This window comes from Oryctolagus cuniculus, chromosome 12 (genome assembly GCF_051225735.1).
Source record: "Oryctolagus cuniculus isolate XC-2025 breed Fujian yellow rabbit chromosome 12, ASM5122573v1, whole genome shotgun sequence".
In the NCBI taxonomy this organism is placed as follows: domain Eukaryota; kingdom Metazoa; phylum Chordata; class Mammalia; order Lagomorpha; family Leporidae; genus Oryctolagus; species Oryctolagus cuniculus.
The window spans coordinates 95,855,527-95,883,184 of record NC_142878.1 but is presented as its reverse complement, the minus strand read 5'-3'; the positions used below and the strand labels follow the sequence as shown (position 1 = coordinate 95,883,184).

The following is a 27,658-nucleotide window of genomic DNA, read 5'->3' as shown; positions in this document are numbered from 1 at the left end:
CACTACCCACTATTTAGTTGTTAATGTCATATTTACTATTGTTAATGTCATATTTACTATTGTTAATGTCATATTTACTATTGATATTCTGATTTTTAATGCATATGCATAGTGAATGGAAGAGGAATTGAAGGGTATTGAGAGTTTGGTTTTGGAGAAGGAATGTCTTTCTCTTTTTTTCAGACATCCTTTTTAGCTATACCAGGGCATGTTATTCTTAACAAGGAAGGTAGATTTCTGGTATCTAATCATCATAATCACTTGTAGCAGTACAGCCATTAAGTGTCACTCGTCTTGAGAGAGAAGCATAACACTTAATTTTAGGCAGAGTTACCGTAATGTGCTTCTGTGTTAGTTTTGTGATCTATGAATGGGCCTTTTGTAAAAATTCATTCAACACATGTTCATGGATCTTGTTCATTGTGCCAGTTAAATTCTAAATGCTTGGGAAACATCAGTGAGCCAAACAAATTCCTGTTCTCATTGAGCTTTTACTTAGTGGCAGGGCATGGGGGCAGAGAATAAATACTAAACAGACTAGTTTGTTGTCTGGTGCTAAATGCACTGGGACAACAATAGGAGCAAGCGCAGGGGTGGGGTTGCATGAGCTGCAGTTTAACCTGGGTGACCCAGAGATGCCTCTTAGAGGTGCTGCTGTTTCAGGATGAGTAGGGATGGGGGAGCTTCACCTTGGCCTAGAGTGGAGCCAAAGGAAAGCTGCATAGATGACAGGAACTGTGCCTTGGATCCTTTCATGAGGATCTCCTTTTTACTTGAGTAAGAAGGGTACCTTCAGAACAGGAACTGGAAAGATGACTGACTGCTCCACTGGTGTGTGTGGGAATTCAGAATGGAAGCAGGGGACTAGGACAGGAGATGGAATTAAATTAGGGGTCAGCACAGGGGTGTTGATGGTGCAGGAGATGGGATTAAATTAGGGGTCAGCACAGGGGTGTTGATGGTGAAAGCAGAGGAACAGTGAGTGGCTATGCAGTAACCCAGAAAGAGAAGGGGACAGTGCCAAGGGCTGGTTTGGTAGGGATGTATTTGGTGACCCAGCTGGCAGCATTGTGCAGTAAACTTGGGGTCTGAAGAGTAGTCCCAGGTACCTCCAAGCTGTGGCCATTAGTTCAGGTCATGTGGAATTTTACTTCTTTCTTGATGAGCAGTTACAACATAATTTGGTAGCTTTTGAAAACTATCCTATATTTAGATCATTCTTTATTTTTAAATGCTTAGTGACAATATCTATAGCTATTTACATTTTCTTAAGATTTCAAGGGTAAGGATTTTAAATAAAGCTCTAGTTCAAAAATAGCCTCAATTTTTTGAAGCTTTAATTATTTAAAGCTCAATGAGTAGATCATTTAGGCCATTTTCCTTACTTTAGTACTGTACATAAAATATTCCTATTTAATGAACATTTAACTTACTGGTAAAATTTGCTAATCAAATTGTCAGACTCTGTTAAATGGCTTGTCAAAATGTCTTTTTTTTAGCAGTTATTCCTGTCTATGTATTGCTGTGGATTCCTCTAACTCATTTTTCCTGATAATTTTTTTAAGTGACTGTATTCAGCAAGCAGTTATTAAAAAAACTTTATTATAAAAATAAACTCATTGTAGAAAATTAGTAAAGCATTAGAAGCTTTGTATGGCAAAAAATAAAAATAAGCCCAGCCACAATTTTACCTCTTTTTAAAATAGACTTTTTAATTTATGTTTATATTTTATTGTTTGAGAGCCAGAGGGACCACATGAGACAGACAGGGCTCCTGTCCTCTGCTTCTTTCTCTACGTGCCCAGAACAGCCATGGCAAGACCGGAACCAGGAGCCAGGAACTGAATCCAGGTCTTCGATGTGAGTTGCAGTGATGAAACCCAATCTGGGTGTACATTAGCAGAAAGCTGGAATCTGGAATCTGGACTGCAGCTAGGGCTTAACCCAGGTTGTGGGATGTGGATTTTGTAGCTATTAGGCCAAATGCTGCCCCTAGGCTTTACTTTATAGAGCAGTTTTTGGTTCCCAGCAAAATTGTGGGGAAGGTACAATGAATTCTCATCTACCCTGTACTCCTGCACACACATAACCTACCATGTTATCAGTATCCCCCACACATGGAGTGGACCTGCATCAACGTATCATTACCACAGAAAGTCCATAGTGCCCATTAGAATTCACTATTGCTGTTGTACTTTCTGTTGGTTTGGACAAACTTCAGGAGCACTTATCTACTGTGACAGTAGTTTCTTGTCTTAAAAATCCTCCATATTCTGCTTATTCATCCCTTCTGCCCTCCAATGCCTGGCAACCACCAATCTCTTAACTCTGATTTTTTTTCCCTAGACTTATATAATTGGAGTCACACAGTGGGTAAACTTTTTACACTACCTTCTTTCACTTTGTACTATGCATTTAAGTTCCTCAATGTGTTTTCATGACTTGATAATCCAGTATTTTTTGTGCCAAATAGGATTCCTTTGGCTGAATGTACCAAAGTTTCACCTACTGCAGGACCTCTTGGTTGCTTCCAAGATTTGGCGATTAGGAATAAGGCTGCCATAAACATTTGTGGGCAGCTTTCTGTATGGGCCTGTTTGCACCTCCTCTGTGTAATCATCAAGGAATTTGATTGCTGGGTGGAAGTGTATGAAGTGGTTTAGCTTTCAAGAAACCACAAAACCTCCTTCTAAAGTGGCTGCACATTTCTCATTCCTGCGAGCAATACGTGAGCCTTTGAGTTGCTTCACTTCCTCCCTAGCACTTGGTGAGGTCAGAGTTCTGGGTCTTTCCTGTTCAAATAGTTGTGTAGTGAGTGATATGTTGTTTTAAACCTCACTGATGACAAATGATTTATAACATCTTTATAATATGTTATATATCTTTATAATATATATAATATGTCTTTATAATATACTATATGCTTATTTTTCTATCTATAGACTTAAAGTGTCTGTTAAATCTTTGACCTGTTTTGCAGTTAATTAAGGTTCCAGCAAAATTAGTTAATTGTTTGAGGCAACCACTGTTAACAGGTATTATTTCGTTCCTTTATATTTCTCTGCTTTTTGGTATGGATGGTTGAGATTTGGGGTAAATATCATTTTGTGGCCATGTTCCCCTCTTAAAATCACAATGAAATCTTTTCCTGTTTTGTTAACCATGCTTTTGGCCCTTGTAAGAGCTTTTAAATGTAATGAGATTTGGCAGTCACCTATTAGAAAATGTTCTTGTATTGTGCGTAAAATGGTGCATTAGTATTTTAGAAGTTGAATCTGAAGCAGAGTTGCAGGGACTCGAACCAGGCACGCTAATATGGGATGTGGGTCTCAAATGTTCACCCTTGTGCTATTTTTAAGAGTACATCCTATGGCCCAAGTGCTTGGGCCCTGCACCCCATGGGAGACCAGGATAAGCACCTGGCTCCTGGCTTCGGATCAGCGCAGTGTGCCGGCCACAGTGCACGGGCCGCAGCGGCCATTGCGGGGTGAACCAACGGAAAAGAAAGACCTTTCTCTTTTCTCTCTTTCTCTCTCTCACTGTCCACTCTGCCTGTCAAAAATAAATAAATAAAACATTCTCCTGATTCCTAAGTGAAGTAGTTTTCCAGCATCCATGATCTCTTAATGAATTTGTTTCTAATTTTCTACTAGAGATATTTTTGTAAATAGTTCTATAAATACAAGTACTAGGTCTGCCTTTGTACAGTGTATTATGAGTTTGTGCAAATGATAATTTGGAAAAGTCGTTGAATGTCTAGTGTGAAGAACTCTGGTGTTGTCTGACAATGGATTTGAAAGGTGTCCAATATCAGACGTTCTGACTTCAAAAGAGATGGATACAAAATCACTCAGAAAAGCACTCCCTTTCCTAAGAACTCACTTACTGTAATGGACTTCACTACTGTAACCTGGGGACCAGAGAAAGCACTCACTCGAGGAGCAGTGATGTGCCATGAGGGTCAGATCAGCCTACTGTTAGCATCCACTGTCCACAACCAGGTTGTTTTTGGTGAGTGGGGGTGAGGGAGGATGAAGTATGGAGGGGTGTGTGTTTGCCTTTCTTAGAGAATTAGAGTTTTAAGCAAACAGATTCGTTTTTTTTCTCTATAACTTATGCTGCATACATCTTTCATAAATATATAAACCCTTATTGGCCAGCACTGTGGCGCAGTGGGTTAATGCCCTGGCCTGAAGCACCAGCATCCCATATGGGCGCTGGTTCTAGTCCCGGCTGCTCCACTTCCGATCCAGCTCTCTGCTATGGCCTGGGAAAGCAGTGGAAGATGCCCAAGTCCTTGGGCTCCTGCACCCACGTGGGAGCCCCCGAGGAGGCTCCTGGCTTCAGATCAGCTCAGCTCTCTCTCAAAACACAAAACACACAACCCTTATCAAGCCCATTTACACTTTTAATCTGAACCATTTCTAGTTTGAACTCATTCCCTCTGAAAGAGTGATAGTACTTGCCCTGATAGGAAGCTGCCAGTATCTTCAGTGTTTGTAGGAGTGCTCAATTCAGGCATATTCATCATTGTGTACAAATTGGTTGAGCTGGCATTGTGGCATATCTAGTGAAGCCACTGCCTGCAACGCTGGCATCCCCTATGGTCTGAGTTCCATCTGTTAAACTTCCTATCCAGCTCCTAGCTAATGGCCTGGGGAAAAGCAGATGACCCAGGTGTTGGCCCATGCCACCCACATAGGAGACCTGGATTAATCTCCTGGCTTTGGCTTGTGCCAGGGCTGGCCATTTTGGCCATCTGTGAAGTGAACCAATAGATCAAAGATCTGTCTCCATCTCTCCCTCTCTAACTTTTTCAAAATAATTAAGTAAATACAAAACAACCTTGAATTATACCCAGTTTACTCTTCCATTTTCTAGAGCAATAATATTTCTAGTCTTTGTGTTGAACTCTTTTTCAAAATTTATTTATATGTTTTAATATTAATTTGAAAGGCAGAGTTAGAGAGAGAGAGCGCCAAGAGCGAGCACTTTCATCCATTGGTTCACTCCCCAAATGGCTGCAGTGGCCAGAGCTGGGCCAATCAGAAGCCAGGAGCTTCTTCTGGGTCTCCCACGCAGGTGCAGGGGCCAAGGTACTTGGTCCATCTTCCACTGCTTTCCCAGGTGCATTAGCAGGGAGCTGGATCAAAAGTAGAGCAGCCAGACTTGAACTGGCACCCATATGGGATGCTGGTGCTATAGACAGCAGCTCAACCCAGTACATAACAGACTGGCCCCTGTGTGGAACTCTTAATTCCTCTTTTTTTATTTTTATTTATTTTTTTAAGATTGATTGATTTCTCTGACAGGCCGAGTTAGAGAAAGAGAGACAGAGATCTTCCATCCTCTGATTCACTCCCCAAATGGCTGCAATGGCTGGGGCTGGGCCAGGCCCAATCCAGATCCCAGAAGCTTCATCTGTGTCTCCCCCGTGGGTGCGGGGACACAAGTACTTTGCTATCTTTCATTGCTTTCCCAGGTGCATTAGTAAGGAGCTGGATGAGAAGTGGAGCATCCAGGATTCAAACCGGTACCCATATGGGATGCTGGCATCGCAGTCAGTGGCTTTACCCATGATGCTGCAATGCTGGTCACCTATTTCCTGTTAATTATGTTGGCTTGTTTTTATTGGGTGCATTCCATTACTGCTTGAGTTGTACCTGAGTGAATTCTGTATGGCATTAGAGACAGAAACATATTGTGATATATAGAAGAAGAACTCAAGTTGTGCTTTGTTTCCCATGTTGTCCTGATGATACTTGATACTTCTGCTTGCTTTCTGCAGGAACTTATAGTGTGTTTGATTAGGAAGTAGTGTGTACTGCTTAGGAATGCAGGTGTACCTCTCATTGTGACTCAGGGCTCAAAGCCTGTTACTCCTATGGTTGGGGTGAATTATCTTTAATGTATTGCATGCAAATTGTCCCTGTTGACATCACCAACTCTTCTGATAAGGGTCTCAACTCTTCTATGTTGCGTGATCTGTAAGCCTTGAAGTTTATGCCAATAAATGTTTGCTTGACTCAGCACGTTCAGAGAATTCACTGTGCATTTCTTTGCTAGGTCATCATTAAGTAAGACCATGGCAGCACCTGACAATACATAAGTTGCTGTTAATCACAAATGTGTTCCTTGTTGTTATACCAACTGTAGCCAATATTCAATGCATAAATATTTTTCTTAGTTAATAGTAATTTATTTTGTTGTTTTGTTGGTTATTTCTATTTTTTGAATGGCAGAGAGACAGAAATCATCCATATATGAAAGGCAGAGGCCAGGAAAGAAGGAGGTTGGGAGACAGATGGACAGACATACTTAGCTTTCTTATGCTGATTGACTCTCCAATCTGCAACAACTGGGACTGTCAGAGTAGGATGAAGCCAGGAGCCCAGAACTCAGTGCAGTCTCCCACATGTGTGGCAGGGACACAACTACTTGAACCATCACTGGCTGCCTCCCAGGAAATGCATTAACAGGAAGCTGGATCAGAAGTAGATTGGGTACTTAGACCCACACACTCATAGATGGGTTATTGGTGTTCCAAGGTATAACTTAACCCATTGTGTCAAACACTAACCCCTTCTTTGCTAGTTTGTTTCTGTGCCCGTTCTCTTTGAAGAAGCCACCTAGGGATCCTTAAATAGCCAAAATATATAACAGTTTTAGGCTCTTTGAATCAAAACAAAATTTATCTTTGAGAATGTTTGAATAAGGTATTAATTTTATAGTTCCATTTTTTCCCATGTGGAGGATAGTATGTGCTTCTTTAGTATATCCAGTATTGCTATGAGGCAGTAAAATGAATTTCTTAAAGGTGAATAATTTATTTTGTACCATTCTTTCTTGAGAAAATAATACTAATGCATCCTAAAAATTCTTAAGAGGTAAGCCTTTCTTCTCATCAGTTAGACTTTTGGAGATTGGTTGTAGGAAATGATAGTGATAGGATCTAACATTTTTATACTAGCTTATTATGTTTTGGGCAATATTTTATGCATACCTAATTGTATTGCTGTGAAACAGGTACTATTATATTCATTTTTATATGTAGAAATGTTGAAGCCAAGATGAAGTGACTTTTCTAATGCCAAGTAGCCAGTGAATTGGTAAAGTCGGAAGTTCATTTTGCCTCTGTTGAGGCCAGAGATGTGCATGAAAATAGATGTAAAAGATTAATGCTGAATTTTATAATAGTATGACATTTCTAAGTATTCTCTTACATACATATTCAAATACAAACATGTATATAAATCAGAAAACCAACTAACAACATACTGATAGCAGGAGTTACCTCCGGATGTTGGGATTATGAGTGATTGTGTTTGTATGTGTTTTTCTTGGGCACGTTACTGTACATTTTGGGGGAAATTGTCTGAAGTTATTTTAATTTGATTAAAAGTTAGTACCTTTAGATGGACTGTTCTCTGTGGGGAGCAATCCGGACTAGACTAAGTTGCTCGAATTAGGACTTATTCTATGCATCTGCTCTCCCACAATATGGCGCTGGGAGAGAAGTAAACAGCTTCCGCACAGCTGCCTCCAGTTCAACCAATTAACTGTAGGACTTGCTCCTGATTGGAGAGCAGCGTACTCAGCCGAGTTGGGATTGGCGGAGGAGGACTATAAAGGAGGAGAGAGACGGCATGCACCAGAAACATCTATGGGGAACATCTAAGGGAACCCGTGCAGCCCCCAGAGAGCCGGCCGGCGGTGTGCCGCTCCCCTGCGGAAGTGGGGAATGCGGCCAGGGGGAACTGCCCTTCCACGGAGGTGGAAGGGATAGTAGCCAACCCGGGAAGAACCAGCAGCAAACCCGGGGAGGGCCGAGCAGACAGAAAGAACAGCGCAGGGTCCTGTGTTGCTCCTCCACGAAGAGGGGGAGCGACAGTTCTCACTGTGTAAGGCAATTAAAAATGCTGGTTGTCACATTACCAGGATCTTCCCTGGGGACCCTCTTGTTGGGGTCACATTTCCCTCTCGCCCATCTGTTGGCTCAGTGGTTTTGTAAATGGATTCAAGATTTCCACCAACAAGTTGATGTTTCACCCTGCTCTCCTCAAAAGCTTCTGGATAAATCCCCTGCTTGTATTGGTTTAGCTATAAGCAGATATTCAGGTTAGTGAAGAACATCCTCTGCAGTTATCTGTTTACTCCATTGAGCTCTTCGTTAGTGTAATGTTAATAACAAGGCTGGGCGTACAGTCAGGATGCAGCTGTTCGACTTTGCTGCGTCTTGTGCAAACGTCCTGTCAAAAAAAAAAAAACCTTACATTTGGTCATAAAGGGATGTATTGCTTGAGAGTCTGGAAGTTAAATGCAGATCTCTTATACTATGTCAAGAATAGTTGAAACAAATTGTCTTATATGCTGTAATTCTAATATATTTGACCTGATTACTTTAAAATTCAGTTTGGTTAGAGGAATCTCTCCAAGTTTTCCCTAATAAAAAGTGAGTCATGAAGTCCACCTGTTCACTTGATTCCTGTTCCAGTGGGCGTGTTGATCTTTATCTGACCAGCCTCAGTACCAGCACTTTAGAGGTGCTTGGATGGCATGTCTGAACTTGTGTTTTGGCCTGCCTGCTTTCTTGCTTGACCCTGCACAGCCATATGTGTGTGTGGATTAGTTTCCTGTTGCTACTGTAATAAAGAACCCCAGATTTTGCAGCTTAAAACAATGTTCCTATCTTATTTCACAGTTCTGCAGCTCAGTATGGTGTGTGTGACAGTGTCCTCCTCTTAGAGTGTCATGAGGCAAAAATCGAGTTGTCAGTAGGGCTGTCCGTGTTCCTTTCTGGGAGCTCTGAGGATGGAGCGACATCCCAGCTCATTGCAGTTGCCTGGATTCAATTCCCGCTGTCCTGGGATGGAAGCCCCTTTGCTGCGGGCTGCTCACACCCCTTCTCATGTATCCATGCAGCCCTCTCCAGCAACAGCAGCCTGAGTTCCAGTCAGCAGTCTTCTTCCCTGCTCTCACCTCTGTTTTAAGAGCTTATGCTTAAATGCAGAATATTATTTCATTCTCAGAAGAAGAACATCTTCATAGGATCCAGGAATTAGAGACATGGACAATTTTTGGGGGCTGCATGGATACAGCATATGATGCATATGAATGTTTCCCTACTCTCTGTTTATCTTGACAGTGATAAATTTGTGGTAAACATTCTTTTAGAGTGAAGCCAACTTAGTGAAGGTGGAAAATAGAAAAAGGCCATAAATAGAGGAGGCAGTCTTGAGTGGGATGTTGGAGGCTACTTTGGGTTTGATATTCTCAAAATTGAAGAGTCACAGAAGATGGGGAAACCATGATCAACCTAAATATGACATGGGACTGGACATAAGGTTTTTATGGGACGGCCAAGAGGTATATTCACAAAGTAAAAATAAGTAGTAAAAATACATACAATTGTAGGAGAATCATGTAATGGAATTTAGATAGTGATTTCCTGGTTCAGGAAATCCTAAGTTTTCGAGTTAGAAAATAATAAAAGGAAGTGAACATTTCATAAGGATTAGTCTGGAAGTGATAAGCTATTGGATCGAAGGTGTGGAGAGTCTTGACAGGTGAATATGAGATAAAGGGTCTGAGCCATCATCAGGAAGCACCTTCTTTATCCAGTACTCTTAACTATAGGCTTTGTAAGATTTTTAGTATTTCAAGACATAGGGGCCAGCGCTGTGGCGTAGCAGGTAAAGCCGTAGCCTGCAGTACCGGCACCCATGTGGGTGCCGGTTCAAGTGCTGGCTGCTCCACTTCCGATCTAGCTCTCTGCTGTGGCCTGGGAAAGCAGTGGAGGATGGCCCAAGTCCTTGGGCCCCTGCACCGTGTGGGAGACGTGGAAGGAGCTCCTGGCTCCTGGCTTTGGATCGGTGCAGCTCCGGACATTGTGGCCAATCAGGAAGTGAACCAGCAGATGAAGACCTGTCTCTCTGGCTTTCCTTCTCTCTCTGTGTAACTCAGACTTTCAAATAAATAAATAAATCTAAAAAAAAAGCCTTCAGTTATGACTGCATTAATTTCTTCTTTAGCTCTGCTATCTTTTCAGTTTTGTTGTTTATGCTGTCTCTTTTTTTGAGGATCTAATTCAGTAGGAGTGATACATCTTTCTCCTTGTTTCTGACTGTTTCATGTACTTCTCAGATAATCTGTGCTCATCCAGCTTTTTAAGGGTTGCTTCATCTGTTGAATGTGAAGAGCTAAAATTGAGAAATTAGAAGTTATTTTATCAAATCCAGCCAGTGTGTCAATATAATAAGTAGAAGCAAAATTCTGGCTCTTAATTCTGATTCAGTGCCCTGTCCCTCTGGCTGTTGAGAGGTAATTGGAGAGGATGTTTGACACTCAGGTTACACTGAGATGAATAATGTTCCTGCTAAATGCATATGAATTTAGCTTTCTTAAGGGAGATTTATTTATTTGAGAGAGTTACAGAGAGAGGGGGGGAGAGAGAGAGAGACAAGAGAGAGAAAAAGTGTCTTCCATCCACTGGTTTGCTCACCAAATGTCTGTAATGACTGGAGCTGAGGTGATCTGAAGTCAGAAGCCAGGAGCTTCTTCCAGGTCTCCCATGTGGGTGCAGGGGTCCAAGGACTTGGGCCATCCTCTGCTGCTTTTCCAGTTGGATTAGCTGGGAGCTGGATCACAAGTAGGGCAGCTGGGGCTCAAACCAGTGCCCATATGGGATGCTGGTGCTGCTGAGCCATAGTGCTGGCCCCATGAATTTAGCTAATTTTAAAGAGATAATGTATGCATGCTGTGTGAAATAGATACTTGGGGCCCCTGTGTGCAGGAATTGTATCTTTTTCTTAAAAGACTTATTTTTTATTTATTTGAAAGGCAGAATACAGAGAGAGAGGGAGAAACAGAGAGAATCTTCCACTTGCTGGTTTACTCCCTCAATGGCACAACGGTCTGGGCTGTGCCAGACCGAAGCCAGGAGGCCATAACTAACTCCTTCTGGGTCTCCAATGTGGATGCAAGGGCCCTAGCAATTATGCCATCCTCTGCTGCTTTCCCAGGCTGTTATCGGGGAGCTGGATCAGAAGGGGAGCAGCTGGGACTCAAACCTGTGCCCATAGAGGATGCCATCATCGTAGGCAGCAGCTTAACACACTGTACTGTGGCACCAGCCCCAGGAACTGTCTTTGGATCTACTTGGTGGGTCTTGCATCATAAAGGAGCTTTGAGATGTTTATTAAATTAGTGGTTGGTGATTGGCACCACCTAGGTTGCCTTATGAAATATTTTTTTATTTCCTTATCTATAGAACTGCTAGAGGTTGGAGGGACAGCGAACAAGCAAGCAGCACTACTGTCTCTAACCTTGAGTGATAGGGAAACTCCTAGCTTTGAGTACCCTTGGAACAGTCTGGTCTTGTTTTCCATATTGATCTTTCTGGTGGGGGTGAAATTCACACGTATGCATGTCGGTGAGTGTGACCAGCCTTTTCTACGGAGATCTGATTAGTTTAAGTTTAAAGCCACATTTTAGACATGACTTCAGTAAAGGTTACAGGCACTCTTTGGCTCTTAAATTTCATTTCAGAGCAAGAGGTCCCTAAGGGTTGGTTTGACTTATTTAATTACACCGTATAGAACTTGGGTAATAGTTTTATAAAAATCTTCAAGGCAAATTGTGTGATTTAATACAAAGTGGTAAATTGGTAAACCTTTAACATTTGTGTCATGAGACAAGTGATTGAGATCATGATTAAATAAAGGGGAAAATGTAGGTGTATCATATTTGATGAGGAATGACAATATTTGTGTTTTTGATAAATCTAGAAGGAGTGAAATCTCCCAAGAAACATGATGTACCACTGATCCGAATGATACAACTGTTACGGACTCAACAATGAAAAAGCTTGTTGTCTTCGCAACTAACAATTACTAATGTATTCTAGCTGTAGGAGTGTGCTAGGTGCTGAATCCTAGAGGTGTAATCTGCGCTGGTATAGACCTCTTGTAGTGGGGAGGCAGAACCACATGTACTGATGTAGGTTGTGTGCTTCCATGGTAGCTTACCATGGGCCAGTGAGAGCTTGCAGATATACCTAGCATGTAGAAGGTTATCATTGAGTGCTGCACTAGTCAATCAAAGTGACTTGTCCCCACCCTCTTGGTGAATGGTTAGAAGTCTTGCAAGGTTTAGCTGAGACCCACAGTACTCCTGCAGAGTCACTTAGGACGTTTTGCTACCTTTATCCTGCACAGCATGCAGCGTGTGCTTCTGCCCCCAGCATTTTCAGTCCCTCAATGGTTGTGGAGCACCAGAGGGAGTGCAGGACAGGGAGGTGTGGGACACCCAGCCTCTCAGAGTAGAAAAAAAACTGTGACTTGCAGAATTGATATCATATATGGGGGTCTTCAAATTTATGGAAAATGTGTATTATGAAATAGATTTCATTTTTTGCATGAGAATAAATTTAATTTTTAATTCCAGTTTTCCCTGAACTTTTTGAAGTCTCCTCATAGTAACTAAGTAATATGGATCACCTGTCAGTAGACTTTTGATCTGTAACAGTTTAAACTTTTTTTCCTCTTCTGGTCAAGCCAGAGAAAAGGCAGAAACAAGCCAAAATCAAGTCTTTGGCTGAGACAAGAATCAGTTCTGTTCAGGGACAGTAATGTATTTGCTTCCACACTCCTGACTCTCCTCCCCGCCTTGAGGTATCCACCTTGCATGCACATATATGTTATGGAAAACATTCCAGTTCAAAGGAAACTTTTTGTTTTGCCTCTGTTCTTGCAAACGATTTAATATTAGTTTACATTTTTACATTCATGTGCAAAAGTCTAAGTTCATTTCACTGTTTTTTTCTAATCACAGGCATATGAATATGCACTAAAGCTCATTCACTTCCATAATACTGAGAGCTACACCATTGTCTTGTATCTTCTTGTTTAGGAAGTGGACACTATGTTCCCTTTGGCCAGTTGAAGAGGCCACATTTTATTGTCACCTTCAGTTTTCTTTCCTGTGTAAGATGAATTCATGATAAAAGTATGCTGAATCCCTAGTGTGAGCCAGGAACTACTTTCAGTATTGTGATAAACCCGTATAGACATGGTGCCTTTCCCTACAGTGGTGTAGTCCGGTAGAAGATAGATAGTTATATGGTAATGTTGGAATGTGATGAGAACTATCAAGAGGGCATTCAGAGGACTGAGTGGTTTAGGAGAGGACATTATTGCATAATGTTGTATTGGAAAGTTTTTTTTTTTAAACTTTTATTTAATGAATATAAATTTCCAAAGTACAGCTTATGGATTACAATGGCTTCCCCCCCATAACGTCCCTCCCACCTGCAACCCTCCCCTTTCCCACTCCCTCTCCCCTTCCATTCACATCAAGATTCATTTTCGTTTCTCTTTATATACAGAAGATCAGTTTAGCATACATTAAGTAAAGATTTCAACAGTTTGCTCCCACACAGAAATATAAAGTGAAAAATACTGTTTGAGTACTAGTTATAGCATTAAATCTCAATGTACAGCACACTAAGGACAGAGATCCTACATGAGGAGTAAGTGCACAGTGACTCCTGTTGTTGACTTAACCAATTGACACTCTTGTTTATGGCATCAGTAATCACCCTAGGCTCTTGTCATGAGCTGCCAAGGCTATGGAAGCCCCCTGAGTTCACCGACTCTGATCATATTTAGACAAGGTTGTAGTCAAAGTGGAAGTTCTGTCCTCTCTTCAGAGAAAGGTACCTCCTTCTTTGATGACCTGTTCTTTCCACTGGGATCTCACTCGCGGAGATCTTTCATTTAGGTTTTTTTTTCCCCAGAGTGTCTTGGCTTTCTATGCCTGAAATACTCTCATGGGCTTTTCAGCCGGATCCACATGCCTTAAGGGCTGATTTTGAGGCCAGAGTGCTGTTTAGGACATCTGCCATTCTATGGGTCTGCTGTGTATCTCACTTCCCATGTTGGATCATTCTCTCCCTTTTTTATTCTATCAGCTAGTATTTGCAGACACTAGTCTTGTTTATGTGATCCCTTTGGTTCTTAGTCCTATCATTATGATCAATTGTGAACAGAGCTTGATCACTGGGACTAGTGAGATGGCATTGGAACATGCCACCTTGATGGGATTGAATTGGAATCCCCTGGTATGTTTCTAACTCTACCGTTTGAGGTAAGTCAGCTTGAGCATGTCCGGAATTGCACATCTCTTCCCTCTCTTATTCCCACTCTTATATTTAACAGTGATCACTTTTCAGTTAAGTTTCAGCATGTAGGAAGAATTGTGTATTGATTACAGTATTCAACCAAAAGTATTAAGTAGAACAAACAAAAAAAATACTAAGAGGGATAACATATCAAGTTGCTCATCAACAGTCAGGGTGAGGGCTGATCAAGTCACCATTTCTCATAGTGTTCATTTCACTTTAACTGGTTTCCTTTTTGGTGCTCAGTTAGTTGTCACCTATCAAGGAAAACAAGTGGTATTTGTCCCTTTGGGATTGGCTTATTTCACTCAGCATAATGTTTTCCATATTCCTAACAGGGATCACTTTTCAGTTAAAATTTAAACACCTAAGAATAATTGTGTGTTAATTACAGAGTTCAACCAATGGTACTAGAACAAAAAAAATACTAAAACGGATAAAGTATTACATTGTACATCAACCGTCAGGACAAGAGCTGATCAAGTCACTGTTTCTCATAGTGTCCATTTCATTTCAACAAGTTTCCCCTTTTGTGCTCAGTTAGTTGTCGCCAATCAGGGAGAACATGTGATATTTGTCCCTTTGGGACTGGCTTAATTCACTCAGCATGATGTTTTCCAAATTCCTCCATCTTGTTGCAAATGACCGGGTTTCATTGTTTTTTGACTGCTCTATAGTATTCTATAGAGTACATGTCCCATACTTTCTTTATCCAGTCTACTGTTGATGGGCATTTGGGTTGGTTCCAGGTCTTAGCTATTGTGAATTGAGCTGCAATAAACATTAATGTGCAGACAGCTTGTTTGTTTGCCAATTTCATTTCCTTTGGGTAAATTCCAAGGAGTGTTATGGCTGGGTTGAATGGTAGGGTTATATTCAGGTTTCTGAGGAATCTCCAAACTGACTTCCATAGTGGCTTAACCAATTTGCATTCCCACCAACAGTGGGTTAGTGTCCCTTTTTCCCCACATCCTCTCCAGCATCTATTGTTGGTAGATTTTGACTACAAGAAGTTCCGTGAAAAAGTTATTATAATCTACGTGTCAAATACAGTGTTGTTAATCTCCAGGAAGATCCTGGGAAGTGGTCACCTGCTAGTATACCTATCAGTGTTGACAGTTAACACACACACACATACACACACACACACACACACACACTTTCCAAATTGTTATGTGTTATTTGTATATGTTGTAGAAAGACAATTGGATGCACATTTGAATTATGAGAACAAGTGTCAAAACCAAAAATTAGTAGTTTTCTGTATATTTAAAAGAACAAAGGTCATTTGGTAGGTATTCAGGCAGATGCTTGTATTTTGTCCTCTGTAAAGATGTACTTTTTAATAATGCACTTAATATTGCCTGTGGTGAGGACTGTTTTTTTTTCTTTTTTAAACAAATGCAGAACCTGTGTAGATTAGTGATCTGCCTGCACATGACTGTATGCAGTACAATCCCATGTGAGACCCATTCACTGATGTGCCATAGCACTGTCCAATTGCTGTGAGGTTTCTAAATGCTTGTTCTTAATTACAATATCAATATGAGTGTGGAAATGGTATCAATTTATGGTCATACTTTGACCGGCAATGTTAATTTTATCCTCACAAAAAGTCCTGTATTTGTACACTTAGTTCTGTGTTTGTACATACAGACTTGCCATCAACTTATATAGCAAAAATATTACTCTGATTGTGGGCACAGCCTCAGCTGCCTGCTAATGCCTTGGTGGCTGTGAACACAGTATCCTTCAAGTATGGGTTCCAGTCCTTGGTTCCTGACTACATCATGGGGATTAGAAGCCTGCAGGGCCTGGCCTGAGTGAGTATAGCAGCTTTATTGACAACATTGACTCCTTCATTCATTCAACAAATAGTGCCTGAGAGGATGACATTTCAAGAGGGAAAGGAGTGATCTACACAGCTCTGCAGAGAAAGAACTTTCCAGAAAGAATAAATAGCAGAATGAATTGCTTGAGATCTGAGAGATGCGGTCAGGGGCACCACATCATTCAGAGCCTTTTGGGGTGCATTGTGTGGAGCAGGATGACAAACAGTTGGAAGACACTGAGTCAGGGTAGAAACAACATGATTGTACTTAAGCACTAAGGTCACGAGTAGCATGACATGATTGTGTGTTGAGAACAGCACGCAGGGGACAGAGATGAAATCACAAAGATCAGTTAGGAGGCCACTTAAATGATCCAATCAAAGGGAATGAAGTTGATGGCTCAGATGGCAGCCATAGAGATGGTGGAAGCGTTGAATTAGGGATATATTTTATTTGCCTTTTATCTTCTAGTGTTTCTTTACAGAGAACTATATGGTATGTAATGATCTGTAGTCACCCTACTGTACAATAGAACCCCAGAACTCCTTATTCCAATCTAGCTGGAACCTAGTACTCATCCACCTACCTTTCCCCATCACTCCCACCTCACTTTGCTCCCCATCCTCTGGTAACCACTATTATATACACAATTTCTATGAGATTACCTGTTTTTTTTTTTTTTAAGACTCCACAAAGACTTTTTTTAGAGTGAGATCAAGTCATAGTTCTCTCTGTTTGATTTATTTCACTTACACAATGACCTCCAGTTCATGTTGTTGCAAATGAAAAGATTTTGATTTTTATAGCTAAGTAATATTCCATTATTTATAGGTATCATATTTTCCTTATATATTTATCAGTATTCCAGTACTTAGATTTTGTCTTATGTCTTGGCTATTGTGAATAATGCTTCAATAAACATGGCAGTGCAGATGCCTTTTCAATGGACATATTTCATTTCCCCTGGATATATATACCGAGGGGTAGAACTGCTGGATCATATGGTAGTTCTACTTTTTGGTTTTTTGAGGAACTTCCATACTGTTTTCCAAGATGGCTGTAGTAATCTGCATTCCTACCAGCAGTGTGCAGAGCTTCTCTTTTCTCCACATTCTTGCCAAACCCTTTAATATTTTGCCATTTTTGGAAGGTTTGTTTGAAAGACAGAGTTGCAGAAAGAGGGCGAGGGGGAGAAGGTGGGGAGTAGAGAGAGAGAGAGAGAGATCAATCTTCCATCCACTGATTCACTCCCCAGAAGAACGCAATGGCTGGAGCTGGGCCAATCCAAAGCCAAGAGGCAGGAGCTTCTTCCTGGTCTCCCAAGAAGGTGCAGAGGCCCAAGCACTTGAGCCATCTGCTGCTGCCTTCCCAGGAACATTAGCAGGAAGCTGGATCAGAAGTAGAGCATCCAGGACTTGAACTGGTGCCCATAAGGGATGCTGGAGATGCAGGTGCAGGCTTAACATATTATGCCACATTGCCATCATGCTGGGGAAAAATTTTAAAGGTAGTTTTTTAACATATAATATGACCTAACATGCATTTAATAATCATTGTTTTTGAAAGTTTATCAGCCTCCCCTTTTTGTATGAGTATTTGTTTTACACGTGCTTGTGCACCTTTGTCTATGAGTTTTCTCATTGCGGACAGCTATTTGGAGTTATTTTTATTTTTAGTTACATGTTCTTCCATCACTGTTCTGGGGAATGCTGGATGGAATGGTTACTTTCATTTCTCTTTTTCTCCATCATGATTGTTTCCTGCAGTCCCATTTATTCTTGTCAAGTTTTCCTTCATGCCATCAATCTGCCTCATTTGTGTATCCATCCTGTTTCTTTTTCTTTCTTTCAGGGCTGCGAAGAGCCATAGATGGTCTTTTATTTGGTTGGTTTTCATTCTTGATGCATATACAAACCACTGGAGTATGCATTTTTGAATCTTATAGATGTCTTCCAGATAGAGCTTTATATTATTATGAAGATATTTGTCATTTGGGCAGCTCAGAAAGACTTTCTCCATGCGGCTCTCTGCTCACCTTTTATATTTTGCAGACAGCAGCTTGTCAGTTGACTTGGTATTCATGTCTCTTTAGTTGCCGCATTCTGTAATCACAGAAATTCTGCTGTTAATGGCACATCTCAGGTTTGAGGGTATGCTCTAGAAATTGCTGGTGGTTGCTGACCCTATTATTTTGGAATGTATACTGAGTCCGTAGCTTCAAGTGATTGTATTTCATGTAGTATTCCATACACAGTTCTGTAAATGTGTCAGCTTAGCAAACATTTATTCAGTGTTCATGAGGTGTTATAAGTAATACTGTGTGGTCAATATGCTGTCTCTATAAGAATAACGATTTATAATGGAAGACAGACATTAAACTACTGAATAAAACTCATTATAGCGCTACAGATAGTGTTAAGTGCTGTGAAAACAAAAAAGCAGTGTATGAAGATGGAGCTAGAGGTACTGAATGCAGTCAGAAAAGGCTCTTGGGGAGGTGACATTCTAGCACAGCTGTTCGATGTGAGGGACTATACCCAGTTTATGGAAGAGAGCAGCAAGCGCAGAGTGCATGAAGCAGAGCCTGGTGACTGAGGGTCACAGAAAGATCTGAGTGGCAGATGCTAGTTAGCTGGTGGGTGAGGTTGGAGAAGTAGCAGGGGTACTTCAAGAAGCTGATACGATACGGTGAAGGGTTTGGATTTTATTTTACGTCTAAGTCCATGGAGAATTTTCAGTAGAGTAGGCTGTGCATTGGTTTGTGTTTGTCTTAAAAAAAAAGTCATCCTGGTTGCTCTCTGGAGAATAGATTGTAGACTTGCAAGGCAGAGAATTTGAGACTCTTAAAGCAGTCTTTGTGAGCAGCATAAGTAGACTTGGACTGTAAAAGTTGGCCTGAAGCTGGAGAAAAGTAGCAATGCTTGGATTAAGTCTTGAAGGTAGAGCAAATAAGCGTGTTATTAGATGGATACTGAGAAAAAGAAGCAAACCCAATTTTGGCCAGACAATGAAGTGAATTACATTGGATTACTGACAAGTGGAAGACTCAGAGAAAAGCAGGTTTGCAGGGAGAAAATTTGGAGTTCCATTTTGGGATTGTTATGGACTCTTCATGGATTTCCCTACCTTCCCTTTCTTTGGAGGCAGTGACAGGTACAGGAGCTGAAGAGTGGGCAACCAGACTAGAGGTGAAGGAGGCAGTGGGACTGAGAGCTGCATAGGCAGCCAATGAAGTTGGTTATATATTCAGGAGATTGAGCAACCAAGTAAATATATTGAGGTTACAACAAACTATGTTTATTATTGACAGATAAGGAATTTATAAATATAGAATGAGGAAGATTAAAAAGAATTTGAAGATGTCAGACAGGAATTGGAAATTTAAAGTAAATTCATGGTTTTTAAAACATGAATATAAATGTAGATACTGAAAATCTATGCATATGACACCACTTTAAAAGTTTGTAGAAAATGGAATTAAGAGAGAAGTTTATTTTGATGCAAAAAGTTTGAAATCCATGCATATGGGAAGTCCTCAAAATGGTCATGGAAGATGTCTACAATCAAAAATAGCTAGATGAATTTGTAAATTCTGTCATCTCCTAAGAGGGAAATCAAAGTTCCTTGAAGGAACAGTTGATTGCAGGGTATGTGTAATGAGCCTGGGAAATATATTTCTCTAAGGAATTGAAGAACTCTTCAGGGGCCGGTGCTGTGGCTTAGTAGGTAAAGCTACCACCTGTGGCGCCAGTATCCCATATGGGTGCCGCTTTGGGTCCCAGCTGCTAGATTCAGTTCTCTGCTAATGTGCCTGGGAAAGCAGTGAAAGATGGCTCAAGTCCTTGGACCCCTTTATCCATGTGAGAGACCTGGAAGAAGCTCCTGGCTTTGGATTGGCAAAATTCTGGTCATTGTGGCCATTTCTGGAGTGAACCAGTGGATGGAAGATTCTCATTCTCTCTCTCTCTCTCTCTCTCTCTCTCTCTCTCTCTCATCTCTCTCTTGTCTCTCTCTCTCTCTCCTCTCTCTTTCTTTCTCTGGCTGTCTAACTCTACCTTTCAAATAAATAAATAAATCTTAAAAAAAAATTCTTTCAGAGTGATAGGGTGTGTCATGAAGATGCAGAAGTTAGCTTGAAGGAGCGCACACTGGCCAGATACTGGATAATTTCAGCACTAAAGTAAATGTTGATGTTGTATACGAATAAGTGAGAGATAAGAAAAATTTCTTCTTTACAGCGGGGTGTTTTGTTAATGATGAAGAAGTGGGTAGTTCAAAAAAAAAAGTCATTATTTGGCATCTACCATAATGATACTTGATTCAGATGAAAGTTACAAATGGATCCTGATGTTGGTGGGAAGAAGTTAGATGAGACATTGGATGCTGTGTAGTATTGGGTTATCTCCCCGTAAAATGGGTAGTTAAAAAAACAAGTCATTATTTGGCGTCTACCATAATGATAGTTGATTCATATGGAAGTTACAAATGGATCTTGATGTTGGTGGGAAGAAGTTTGATGAGACATTGAATGCTGTGTAGTATTGGGTTATCTCCCCACAAAATGCTTATGATTTACAGAGGAAAATCTGGTGACCAGATGATCTAGGTTAACCTCACCAGTCGTGACATACGTTGACATCATGTGATTCTTGATGAGAAAAGCTGAGAAAAGGTTAGTGTGATTTCTGAGGTTTTTCTGATAAAATGCCAACATGAGTTTGACTTTGAGGACACCTTTACAGTTTTTGCTTGAGGGACATCCTAAAGAGTGAAAGATTGGAACTCTTGAGAATTGTCAATATCACAAAGGTGGGGAAACACTGAGCAGCTATTTGAGAATAAAAGAGGTACAGCAAGGGAATGCCGCATTTGATGCTGGGCAGCAAGTGCAAGGGCTGCTGTTGACAGGCACAGCGTGTGCAGAGGACCTCTAGATTGGACTGACAGTGTGGTATCAGTTTCCTTATTCAGCTACTGATCTGAGGTTCCAGAGGTGAATATTCTCTTGTGGAACGTTTACTCTGGTGAAGATAGGGCAGATCAGCCCTTATGTCAGAAACTTGCTCTCTAAGAGTAATGAGAATGGGTGCAGTTAGATAAAGAAGGTGATTGGAACAGATGTGGTAAAACGTTAATGATGGAGACATTGCAGTTCAGGGGATGCAGTTCCTTGTAGCATCCTTGAACCATGGCCAGCTCTTTGTGTGGAGGTGAGGTGATGGCGGAGAGTTGGGTTTAGTACATATCAAGGTCTTTAAGGTTCCTGTGATAGAGAAACAGAGGAGGAGAGGATGAGTACTGGGCACCTGGTGGGGGGCCTGATAGTGCCAGACAGTAGAATCTATACTGAGTAGGGATTGAGAGAGGACACGCATGAGGAGGGAACTGTGGAGATGTTACGAGAGTGATTGGAGGGGCCAGTACCGTGGCTCACTTGGTTAACCCTCTGCCTGCATCACCAGCATCCTGTATGGACACCGGGTTATAGTCCTGGTTGCTCCTGGATCATGTTAGAACCCTTGGTTTAAGACTCAAGTATGGCCGGCGCCGTGGCTCAATAGGCTAATCCTCCGCCTTGCAGCGCCGGCACATCGGGTTCTAGTCCCGGTCAGGGCGCCAGATTCTGTCCCGGTTGCTCCTCTTCAAGGCCAGCTCTCTGCTGTGGCCCGGGAGTGCAGTGGAGGATGGCCCAAGTGCTTGGGCCCTGCACCCCATGGGAGACCAGGAGAAGCACCTGGCTCCTGCCATCGGATCAGCCCAATGTGCCGGCCGTGGCAGCCATTGGAGGGTGAACCAACGGCAAAAGGAAGAGCTTTCTCTCTGTCTCTCTCTCTCTCTCACTGTCCACTCTGCCTGTAAAAAAAACAAAAAAGACTCAAGTGTGCTGTCTTGAAGCACACTGCTTCTCTATTCTGTAGTGTGAACTCCAGGTCATTATTATGTAATTGTTAGCAGTCTTAATAGGTAAAAAAAGGCTGTGTTCTCTTTGATGGGTGCTCTTGTTACTCACGCCTCCTACCTAGGCTAGAAAGCAGAGTACCTTTAGATGTTTCTACATGCATGTGGAGCAACTCAGCTTTTTCTCTTTATAGCTTTGGTATGACTAGAATCTTCCCTCTCTGCCACCTTCGTTCCATGGCCCTGCTGCAGATTATTGTCATCCTTTGCCTCTTATTCTTGTTCTGCTCATCCTCCTCAAAAGCACCAGTCGTTTGACCAATACATGCACTCAGTAAATGGAGAGAATACAGGGAGGCACTTTGAACACGTAGGGGCATTTCTCTTATCAAATGCCTGACACAGGAATGTTACTGCTGATCTTGCTCTGATTAGATTTCTTTCTTCTTTCTTTCTTTTTTAATGATTTATTTTCTTAAAAGTCAGAGTTACACAGAGAGAGAAGGAGAGGACAAGAGAGAGGCAGAGGGAGAGGTCTTCCGTCTGCTGGTTCATTCCCCAGATGGCTGCAATGGCTGGAGCTGCTGCAATCTGAAGCCAGGAGCCAGGAGTTTCTTCCAGGTCTCTCACATGGGTTCAGGGGCCCAAGGACTTGAGCCATCTTCTACTGCTTTCCCAGGCCATAGCAAAGAGCTGGATTGGAAGTGGAGCAGCTGAGGCTCATGCCTGCACTGCAGGCAGTGGCTTTACCTGCTACGCCACAGCGCTTACCTGCTAGATTTCCTCTTTCTAACATAGGCAGTACAGTACTGTCCTTTTGAGAGGAACAAAGGTTGTAAACCTCACATGTGAAATGAGAAGTTGAGTAAGAAGACCTTCAGGGGCAGGTATTTGATGTTGGATGGCATTAAGAAGCTGCTTGGAACACCTGCATCCCATATGGTATTCCCTGTTTCAAGTCCTGGTGTTGCTACTTTACTCAAAAAAAAAAAAAAGAGATAAGGTTTTTTATTTGAAAGGCAGAGAGACAGAGAGGGAGAGAGATCGATCTTCCATCCACTGGTTCACTCCCCAAATGGCCTCAGTGGTGGCTGGGACTGGGCCAGGCCAAAGTCAAGAGCCAGGAGCTTCATCTGGGTATCCCACAAGAGTCGTAGGGCCCAAGCACTTGGGCCATCTGTATTGCCTTCCCAGGCAATTAGGAGGGAGCTGGTCCAGAAATGGAGCATCTGGGACTGGAAGTGGTACCCATATGGGATGCTGGCATTGCAGGGGGCAGCTTTACCCACAACACCACAGTGCCAACACCTAGTGCTGCTTATGATGCAGCTCCTAGCTGATGTATCTAACATTGAGAAATGAGAGAAAAAGTACCAACATGATAACGTGCACGTAGAAAATGTCAACAGTGACCTCAGATGCTGCCTTTCTGTATTCTGTCTTGCTTTGTGGAAGATAGGATTTGTCCCATTTCAAACACATTCCATAGGTTAAATGCAGGGCTAGACTGTGAAGGGTGGTGACTGGCAAGCAGACCTGTGTTCTGTGGAGAACTGTGTAGGTCACAGGTGTTCCGTGTCCTTGTGCAAGTGGACATGTAAGAGTCTGAATAAATACATTGCAAAGATTTCCTGATGCGTGAGTCAGAGAATACGCCAGACAGAATGTTTGTAAGGAAGAAGAGAAGGAATGTGTACCAGAATCTTTTCTAAGTTAAACTCTTTTTCAAATTCTGTGTTAATAGGGTATGTAGTGCATATAATATCAAATTCTACACAAACTCTAGTAGTTGGTCTTGATGCAGTATTTTATTTACAGCTATGTCTTCCTTTTTTAAATTTTTTACTTTTTTCGATCTTTCTTATTTTTCATTGAGAGTTACACATGGAGAGGATGAGAGGCAGAGTGAGAGGAGAGAGAGGGAGGTCTCCCATCTGCTGGTCCACTACCCTGTTGGCTGCAAAGGGCGGAGCTGAGCGGATCTGAAGCCAGGAACCAGGAGCCAGGAGCCTCCCCGGGGTCTCCTGCATGGGTGCAGGGGCCCAAGGAGTTGGGCCATCTTCTGCTGCATTCCCAGACCGCAGCAGAGAGCTGCTTCGGAAGTACAGCAGCCGGGACTCGAACCGGAGCCCATATGGGTTGCCGGCACTGTGGGCGGTGGCTTTACCCGCTACCGCACAGCGCTGGTCCCTCCCGGAAGCTGTTCCCCGTGGGATCCAGCTGTCTGCTAACGTACCTGGGAAAGCAGAGGGAGATGGCCCAAGGACGTAGGCCCCTGAACCCAGAAGGGAGTACCGGATAAATTCCCTGGCATCTGCTTTGGCCTGGCCCAGCCCCGGCCTTTGTAGTCACCTGGGGGGTGATCCCCCAGATGGATGCTCTGGCGAGAAAGAGCGCTCGCGATGCCGCTTGCATTGCTTCTCTCCCCATGCGGCTTCAACAGCATGCGCTGTGCCAAACAGAAGCCAGGGGGCAGGAGCTCCATTGAGGACTCCCAGGAAGCAGGGAAGTGGGGTGCAGAGTACCTGGGCCACCAGCGGCTGCCCAGCCTGGGTAAAGCCTGGAGGGGCGGGACTGGAAGTGACCCTGGGGGTGCTGGACGCGGGATGTCGCAGTGCGCAGATGCGTCCTGTTGCGCCATGGCGACGGCCAGTGAGGAGTGCGCCTGCGCCTGGCGCTGTGACCTGGAAGTGCACCCGCAGGCGCATCTGCAGCTGTGCTGGTGCTCAGGTAGGAGTCAGCGTCGTGTCCGCTCCTGCCCAGCGCTGGCACAAGCCTTGAGGAGCCATCCTCGACGCTGGTGGCCCACCCTGAGGAGACACAGTGAGTGCCCCCCAGGTTCAGGCCGGGTTCAGATGAGGCTGCAGTCTGAGGCGGCCGCATCAGTTATCTTGGGCTTCTGGAAATTTCTAGGTGCAGTCTTTCGCTTTGGCCGCTTCCCGAAGACTACACCTCAAGACTGCGTTCATGTTCCAGAGACACAGAAACGGCCTTCCTGCGGAGAGTTTGGCGTGGTGGCCTTCCTGTCACTGGGTAGGCGGGGCCCAGGGTGCAGAGCGGGGGTGGGGTGTGTGTGTGAAGGGTAGCTGGGATAGAAGGTGGAGGAGAGGGTGTAGGGGGGAGGTGGGAGGAGGGAGCGAGGGGGAAGGATGAAAAAGTGGCGTGCAGGTGTGGAGGCAAGGAAGGTAGGGGCAGAAACCCTCGTGGGGCAGAGGGAAGGGAGGGGGAGAGTGACAGGCATCCCGGTGAGTGTGTGGTTGGGCGTGGGGTGGGGAGAGGAAGAACTTTTCCCACGGCCCCGGTTTTCTACCCCTGGCGGGGAGTAGCCTTGGCCGCATCCGTGAGAAGAGGCCTTGATCACGGCCTTTCTTCTCCGGGTTGTTCGGCAGTGTAAGGTGTGTGTGCGCAGGAAAACGGGCATGGGGCGCTCGAATTAATTTGCACCTAATCCGGTGACTTTCCACAGACTGCACACAGGGAGGAGAAAGCAGAAGCTTAGAGAAACCCCAAGAATCCCTCTTTGCTCTGTTCCAGCCTGCCCCAAGATTCTGACACCTCATAGTAAGTACGCGACTTTTTCTATTTAAAGACTGGTTTGAAGGGCAGAGTTATAGATGAGGCGGTGAGGGAGAGATCTTCAGTGTGTGGGCTCACTCCGCCCAGGTGCCAGGTGGCTACAATGGCCGGTGCTTGACCAGGCCGGAGCCCTAGCCAGGTACTGTATCCAGTACTCCGGTGTGGGTTCGGGGGCCCAAGTCCTTGGGCCACTTCCTCTGCTTTCCTAGGCGTTTGAGGAGACAGCGGGATCACAAGTGGGAAAAGCCTGGGTGGGGCGGCGGTCGGAGCCATGGCTTGGCGGGTGAAGCAGCCTGCAGTACCAGCATTCCATATGTGTGTTGGTTCGAGTCCCAGCAGCTCCACTTCCGTTCCAGCTCTCTGCTGTGGCCAGGCAAAGCAGTTGAAGACCTGTGTGGGAGTCCTGGAGGAAGCTCCTGGCTCCTGGCTTCATATCCACTCAGCTCTTTCTGTGGATGGTTGGTTGTGGTGGCCTTCCTGTCACTGGGTGGGTAGGGCCCGAGGTGCAGAGAGCGGGGAGGGTGTGTGTGTTTGAGGGGTAGTTGGGATAGAAAGTGGAGGAGGGAGGGGCTCAAGGGGGATGCGGGAGGAGAGAGGAAGGGGGGAGAATGAAAAGGTGATGTGTAGGTGTGGAGGTGAGGAAGGGAGGGGCAGAAACCCGCGTGGAGGAGAGGAAAGGGAGGTGGAGAGTGACAGGAGTCCTGGTGGGTGTGGGTGGTGGCGGGGTTTGGGAGAGGAAGAACTTTTCCCATGGCCTCGGTTGCGTCTTGGGTGTTTTCTGTCCCTGGCCAGCAGTAGCCTTGGTCGCGTCCTTGAGAAGAGGACCTTGACTCACGGCCTCTCTTCTCCAGGTTGTTCGGAAGTGTAAGGTGTGTGTGCAGGAAAACGGGCATGGGGCGCTCGAATTAATTTGCACAGAATCTGGTGAATTTTCACAGACTGCACACAGACAGCTTGATCACAAGTGGGAACAGCCTGGGTTGTTGGGGGTTTGGGGGTGTGGGGCGGGCAGAGCCATGGCATAGTCAGTGAAGCCACCGCCAGCTGTACCAGCATCCCGTATGGGTGTCTTCCTTTTCTGTGATACTTTTCTCTCCTTCCCCTGACAGAGGTAAGTATCCAGAGCTTTTGGATGTATTTCATTACAGAAATATTTCTGTTACACACTCTTTATATATGTAAAGTACTTACCCATTTAATCACCATTTATTTGCTGTATACCTATTTCATGCAAGACTGTGAGCTTGTCCAGGGCAGGACTTTATCTCTCTGCTTTCATTCCTGTAGTCCCTGGTCACGGTTGGTATTTGATATATGCAGAACTAACTGCCCTCACTGCTGCGTCTTGGGACAGGAAGTGATGGTTAATGAAGGCTCTGGTCACAAGAATAAAGGTCGGAGGGACAAGAAAGGATGTTTAGCACAATCAGCATTAATGAAGCACTTTCAGTTGTCAGGCTTCTTAAGGTACCGTTGTCTCATTTCTAAATAACAACACAAGGAGGGGAAGCAAGAGGTTTTTTTTGTTTGTTTGTTTTTGTTTTTTTGAATTATACCACATTGTCCTGTCTAATTCTCTTCAAAGGTCTGTGAGGGAGGCACTTCTGATAGCCTTTTAAATATTAGTTAAAGGAAGTGGGAACCTGCCCTAGGCCATATATCAAGATCAGTGAAGTTCCAGTTGAAATCCTGCTTTGCTTGCCCCAGAGCTGTGTCCCTCCTGGGGTTGGAACCTCAGCTTCCATCGGTTCCAGAGTTGGGGTATCAGAGAGGTGGTAGCCAGAGAAAACCAGTGGTCCTAGTCTTTGGGCTTGTCTGTGTGTGGAGCATAAATAACTACAGGGACTTGAGCTGTATCACTAAGGACCCTTCTTGCTAATGCTGTGGCCTCATGCTGTGATTTGTTAACATAGGTCTTGTGTCCTGGTTCACACCAGTGGGGAGTCTTGAGCTGTTGGCAGGGGGCGGGGGAGTCTGAGGAGGGTACCTTGCCACCCTGGGACTGGAACTGACTTTTAAGAGGGACCTTGAGGTATGAAAGGAGATTTGCTGGTAGGGTTAGGACCAGAGGGTTTGAGGAGTCCTCAAGGTCCCTGGTGATTAGTCTTTTTAAAATTTATTTATTATTTATTTCAAAGGAAGAAAGAAATATTTCATGCGTTAGTTTACTTCC

At 43.6% G+C, this 27,658-nt stretch overlaps 1 long non-coding RNA gene across 4 annotated transcripts in view; it reads left to right on the top strand.

The window, feature by feature from the left end:
• The window catches only part of LOC103346435 (NBPF family member NBPF3), a 270,838-nt gene that overhangs the window by 35,253 nt on the left and 207,927 nt on the right, over nucleotides 1–27,658 (top strand). For all 4 annotated transcript variants that reach the window (XR_016218301.1, XR_016218303.1, XR_016218304.1 and 1 more), the window contains exons 2-3: nucleotides 24,823–24,942; nucleotides 25,376–25,470. This is a non-coding gene — a long non-coding RNA (NBPF family member NBPF3). The remainder of the gene's footprint in view (nucleotides 1–24,822; nucleotides 24,943–25,375; nucleotides 25,471–27,658) is intronic.